The sequence below is a fragment of the Gigantopelta aegis genome, chromosome 5, assembly GCF_016097555.1.
Source record: "Gigantopelta aegis isolate Gae_Host chromosome 5, Gae_host_genome, whole genome shotgun sequence".
Lineage (NCBI taxonomy): Eukaryota > Metazoa > Mollusca > Gastropoda > Neomphalida > Peltospiridae > Gigantopelta > Gigantopelta aegis.
Window position 1 is genome coordinate 23,412,016 of NC_054703.1, and position 6,343 is coordinate 23,418,358.

The window sequence follows — 6,343 nt, forward strand, 5'->3', positions numbered from 1 at the left end:
GAAAATTGGCAGAAAACGCATAATCATGTATATATGCAATGCATTTACATGCACTCATACCCCATGGACCGGGCAAGGCTAGGTGTCAAAATGTTCAGACGTATTCTAAGTTCATATCTAATGTAGCGGGGTGGTGGTCCATGCCGTCTAACCAATCGTCACGACGTCGTTCGTCTATGGCCTGTCGCCATAATGAAAATTGGCAGAAACTCATAATCATATATATATGCAATGCATTTACATGCACTCATACCCCATGGACCGGGCAAGGCTAGGTGTCAAAATGTTCAGACCTATTCTAAGTTCATATCTAATGTAGCGGGGTGGTGGTTCATGCCGACCCATAGCAACGACGTAGTTTATCCATGGCCTGTCGCCATATCGAAAGATAGCAGAGGAAGCATAACGACATATATACAATGTATTTTGATGCACTTATGCCCCATATGAACCGGGCAAAACTGTGTCAGTATATTCATACATGTTCTGAGAGAGAGAGAGAGAGAGAGAGAGAGAGAGAGAGAGAGAGAGAGAGAGAGAGAGAGAGAGAGAGAGAGAGAGAGAGAGAGAGAGAGAGAGAGAGAGGGGGGGGGTATTGGTGGTGGGTGTGACAAATTACATGCTATGTAATTATAATGGTGACGTTGACGATAATAATTGTAATAATAATAATAATAATAATAATAAGATTAATTATTAGTAGTAGTAGTAGTAGTAGTAGTAGTAGTAGTAGTAGTAGTAGTAGTAGTAGTAGTAGTAGTAGTAGTAGTAGTAGTAGTAGTAGTAGAAGTAATAGTAGTAGTTGTTGTTGATGTTGATGTTGTTGTTGCTGCTGGTCATTTATTGGCAAAAAGGAGTAAAATATTTGAGATTTATTACAATAATTCCGAATTTTTACTTGTTGAGACAATATAGCATGGCCTCACACAGACTTTACCAGTCGATAAATTTAAACATGTAGTACGCGCAAAGCGAATGTGAAACTGACTTTCTAGTTACTTATTCGATATTGAATAAGGAACGAGGAACGAGGAATAAGTAACCAACTTCACAGAGCTTTTGAATGCTTAAACTTTACGCCGACTGAATTTTTTTAAAACGTTACGCTCTCCTCTACTCTAGTAAAATTATGCATCTTCCCCTGAAACGATGTTTACTAGTAAGTGATAACAATATTAATTCTATAATAAATAGTTGAAATATATTTTAAGATATATAGGAAATACTAATACTATAAATAATAAAATGCAAAATAATGAATAAAAATAAAATAATAATAATTTAAAAAAAAACACTTACCTGTTTTGGTGATAGGCTATCCATATCCTATTACTACAGAAGAGTTGATCGTTGTGACAGCGTATTATTATAACTGTACAACAAGTAATGTTTCTTGTACACGTTAAATATGATCGTGGAAGTCAAACAGCAATATCGTTCACATATTTCTCAATTTAAGCTAAATTCAGAAAATTTACGTCGAGCTGCTTTGACGTCCATAATCATATTGCTCAATACGTAATAGTATTGTTGACGTCATAGTTATGTTTCCGGCAACATCCGTAATACACGGAAACTATCGAAGTGCCATTCAAAGAACATACGAAATTCAAAGATAAACGGAGGTGCAGACCACTGGCGTATGAAACGTGGGGCATTTTCAGATATTTTGCTTTATATTTGCTTTATAATAGTGTAAAAGTGTGTAAATATAAAAGTGTGCCCCCCCCCCCCCCCCCCCACACACACACACACTTTTTGCCACTTTCCTACGCTTGTCCACCATCTCTAGATTTACATATTAATTCAGAAAAGAATAACCAGACACTTCTGTAAGCTATAGATTCTGCAACATTTGGTCAATGTCCTACTTCTTAAAAATGCAAATAAAATTTAGGGATAACGATTTTTTTTTTTATCTCCTCGTGTAATAGAAGAGGTCTGTAAAGTGTAAACAGTTGCTGTGATTTTAATTTACTAGTATTTATTTATTTTGGATTATTTGCTTCTTTGTTTTGGAGAATTTTATTGCTTAATTTGTTTATTTATTTTGATTGATTGATTTAAATATATCCAATTATCCCAGCATTGCACTCGCTCCCTGGCACTGAGACATAAATGAATCGGCAGGCACGGCGGAGCAGGGGGGAGGAGCTGGGCGCTCTATCCCCCTCAATAAATCTGAATCAAAAATAGTATTGGTAGTAAATCTTAAGGCAGAGATGAATTTTACTTGTAGAATGCAGGAAATTCCATTTCAGGACATCTATAATCCGTCCCACGGGGAACGCCTTTTATCATGTTTTGGTAAGTTTGGGATTTACTGCAACTGATTGATATCTGAACCGATTGTTTTCGAAACTGAACACAGAAGTAGCATTGTTTTGTTATTTCAAAAACACTTTTACGTTTCTTCTTACTTTTAACCAAACTGAAATTATTCACAAAAATCAGTTTTATAGAATGATGGGACGGACTATGGTTTTTAAATTTTACGGGGGGACATAAGATCTACCCCCAAGTCCCCCTAGAAACTTTGCTTTGCGCCCTCATCTGTCAGCTCCCCAATATCTACTTGCTTCCGTCGTGCCTGATCGTGCCTGATCAGTAGGCCGACTATATTGGGTTTAAAACCAGGGCCGTAGCTAGGATTTTTTGTTTGGTTGGGGGGGGGGGGGACAACTGAGTAGTTAATAGTCTAAAACTCCTTAAACAGTTAAAGGTAGAGTAAACTCAAACAAGAGCTGTATGTGTTGGAAAGATGCATATGCATACCCGGACCACCAACACATACTGACACTTTAACACATGAAAAACGCGTAATTTTAGAGTAAATAAAAAAACATGATTATTCCCGCTAACTGAGGGCAGCCATTTTGTTTCGTTTTTGTGACGTCCGGTAGTATAGCTTGGGGCGAAGTGACGTCAGCTCCGTCCATCTCCTCTATGCACAGTGTAAACAAACACTCTAATTTACAAGGCGCTTCGCTTTCATAAAACCTGACTTGTAAAACAACATAAATGACTTGATAGTATAATAAACTATTTAACTAAATATATTTCAATTTGCATCAATAGAACGAAATGGAGTTATAGTATTTTTATTTTTTTTTTTAAATCCAAAGGAAAAAAATGCATATTATTAGGCCTATTGGTATGCTACGTTCGAGCAAAAACGACCACTTACGATACTAAAGTGATCATTTTCTTTTCTTTGGGACTATGTAATTGGTAAGTTTTGTGATTTTAGATGGGAAAGTCTACTTAATCAAGGGTTTTACAGAATTACTTACAGTAATAAAGCAGGACGGCTGATCAATTACGATTAGAGGGGTATCCGTGCGGTTAACACACAATACCCTGTGATCTTAATAAAAGAAGCACGTCTTTTTAGTGTGTCTAGACACAGTGTCTGGGGACCGTCTAAATATACACCTGCCAATAAGGAACCACAGGTACATCCACGGAAAGAAAAGACCAATTAACTAAGAAAACACTCCAATTATTATTTCAGTACGTGGGTTAATTTATGTACCAAACATAATACAGTTATTTCAACACTTTGACAATGGTGGTTTATTTTGTATTAAAAATAATATATAATTGTTGCTGGCTTACTGGGATGACTATTATTACAGAATATTGCGATGCATCCGCATAAATCAGGTATGTTTTGTTTCTTCAGTTCGAAGACTAATTCCTGACGTGACACGTTAGGTATTACGTAACCACCAGCTCGCCAGAGGGCGTATTCACTGGATGATACAAAATGTCTGCGCCCGTTCTATATAATGGCCGTCACATTTAACCGTTTTATTAACTATACGATTATATGTGTTGATATTAAGCAATAATGTGCATTATATCGTTGAATATGCATACCAGGTCAAATGCCTTAGTTGTCCCTTCCTTTAAGAAGTTTCTATAATGCTTTCCGGATTTTTTTCGGGGTCGGGGGTCGGGGGGTGAGGGGGGGGGCTAGCTACGGCCCTGTTACCGTGGTGCAGGGTTGTAACATTCTCTTTGAGAATGGCCAATACAGCACAAATCCCCTTGTTTTCTTCGAGATACAATTGAAATTTTGAGTAAAAGTCAGTATCTATCTGTGATATTTGTATTTTTGTACAGTTCTTTACACTGTTTTTATTTAAATCTTTAATTTTTATATTGATGTTGATCATCACTTTATTTGTTTGCATTACCATAGTTTGACACACAATAGCCGATGTATTTTTCGTGCTAGGGTGTCGTTAAACATATTCATTCATTCATTCAGTCAGTCAGTCAGTCAGTCTTGATAAAATGTATACAACTAGTATATATAAGCTATTTAGTCCCCTACCGGTCCAACCGGAGGGGACTATAGGTTTTGTCACTGTCCTCCTGTCTGCATTTTCTGTCCGTCTGTCTGTCTGTTCGCAGGTCCCACATATATTTCACTAGACTTTTGTTTCGCAATGACTCAAGATACTGCGTTGAAATTATGTATACAACTTTATCATGTACTATTGCATATCGAGTTTTACTTTCATGTTGATTTATCCATTTTTTTACAGAGTTATGGCCCTTGAACGTAGGTGATACGAAAAACAAATTTCCGGATCTTTTTGTTTCGCAATACCCCAAAATATCGAGCTGAAATTGTGTGTATAGCTTTATCATGTACTAATACAAAATAGGTTTGATTTTCATGACGATTTGCCTTTTTTTTCACAGAGTTATAGCCCTTGAACTTAGGAGATACAAAAATGTATGGGCCCGATAGGGGGCATGTATTGCTTTAACACTATAACAGTTCTCACAGAATGCTTATTTTTTGTTGTTTAATTTTTGTGTTAAAGAGACATTCCTGAGTTTGCTGCAATTTTTAAGATGTTATCGACTAACAGAGACTTTTTAACGATTGTAATTACATATCAAATATATTTTTCTGCATAAAATATTAGTGACTGTATATTAATTTTATTTCCTAAATTGTTTTGTTTTTTCGTACGTACGAAATTATTTGAAGACAAATATAAGTTTTGGCTTCTTACAAATATTAAGACGACCAGAAACATATAGACATACAGACACTGATATTCTAAACAAGAAAATATATTTAATATGTAAGTTTAATCGTAGAAATATTTTATTGGACGGAAACATCTTACAAAGCAGCAAAATCAGGAATGTCCCTTTAATTCGAACGATATCTGTACGCTGTGCAGACGCGTGTGCAGGATGCGTCACATGATCGCCCACTCAGCCATTCCGTCTTCCAGGGGCCGTCTCAAAACGACAAGTGCCCGACAATCACCAAAAAAAAGTTTATTTTGTGTAACGACACCACTACAGCACATTTATTCATTAATCATCTTCTATTGGATGTCAAATATTTGGTAATTTTACCACTGTGTTAGAGAGGAAACCCTCTACAGTTTATCATTAGTAGCAAGTGATCTTTTATATGCACCATCCCACAGACAGGATAGCACATACTACAGCCTTTGATATACTAATGGTGGTGCATTGGCTCGAACAAGAAATAGCCCAATGGGCCCACCGATGGGGATCAATCCCAAACCGACTGCATCAAGCGAGCGCTATACCAGTTTGTTCCTGTGACCATACCTTGTTTGACACCCAATAGCCGATCGTTGTTTTTGTGCTGGGATGTCATTAAACATTCATTTCGACTAGCAGCAAGGGATCTTTTACATGCACCATCCCACAGACAGAATAACACATACCACGGCCTTTGATATACCAGTCGTGGTGCACTGGGTGAAGCGAGAAATAGCGCAATGGACCCACCGACGGGAATCGATCACAGACCGAAAACGCACGAAGTTAGAGCTTTACCACTGAGCTGTGGACAATCACCAAAGCGACATAGTAGTACACACACACACACACACACACACACACACACACACACGCGCGCGCGCGCGCGCGCGCGCGCGCGCACAGAAACAATATTACATTCACGTTTTCTCAAGGTGAAAGATGTATTTGATGTACGAGTCGTATGCCTGTTTGGCATGTGTACCACTCTGGCATATCAAAGGCCGTGGTGTGTGCTATCCTGTCTGTGGGATAGTGCATAGGCCTATAAAAGATCACTTGTTACTAATGATAAAATGTAGCGGGTTTCCTCTCTAACACTAATAAAATTACCAAATATTTGACATCCAATAGCCGTTGATTAATGAATCAATATGCTCTAGTGGTGTCGTTACACAAAACAAACTTCTGGGGTTTTTTGTGATTGTCGGGCACTTGTGATAGCGTAAAATCTCAGCATGCAAAATGAATTAATTGTCTTCACGTGTCAACAGCAGGTCGGCAGATGGGAGCGAAA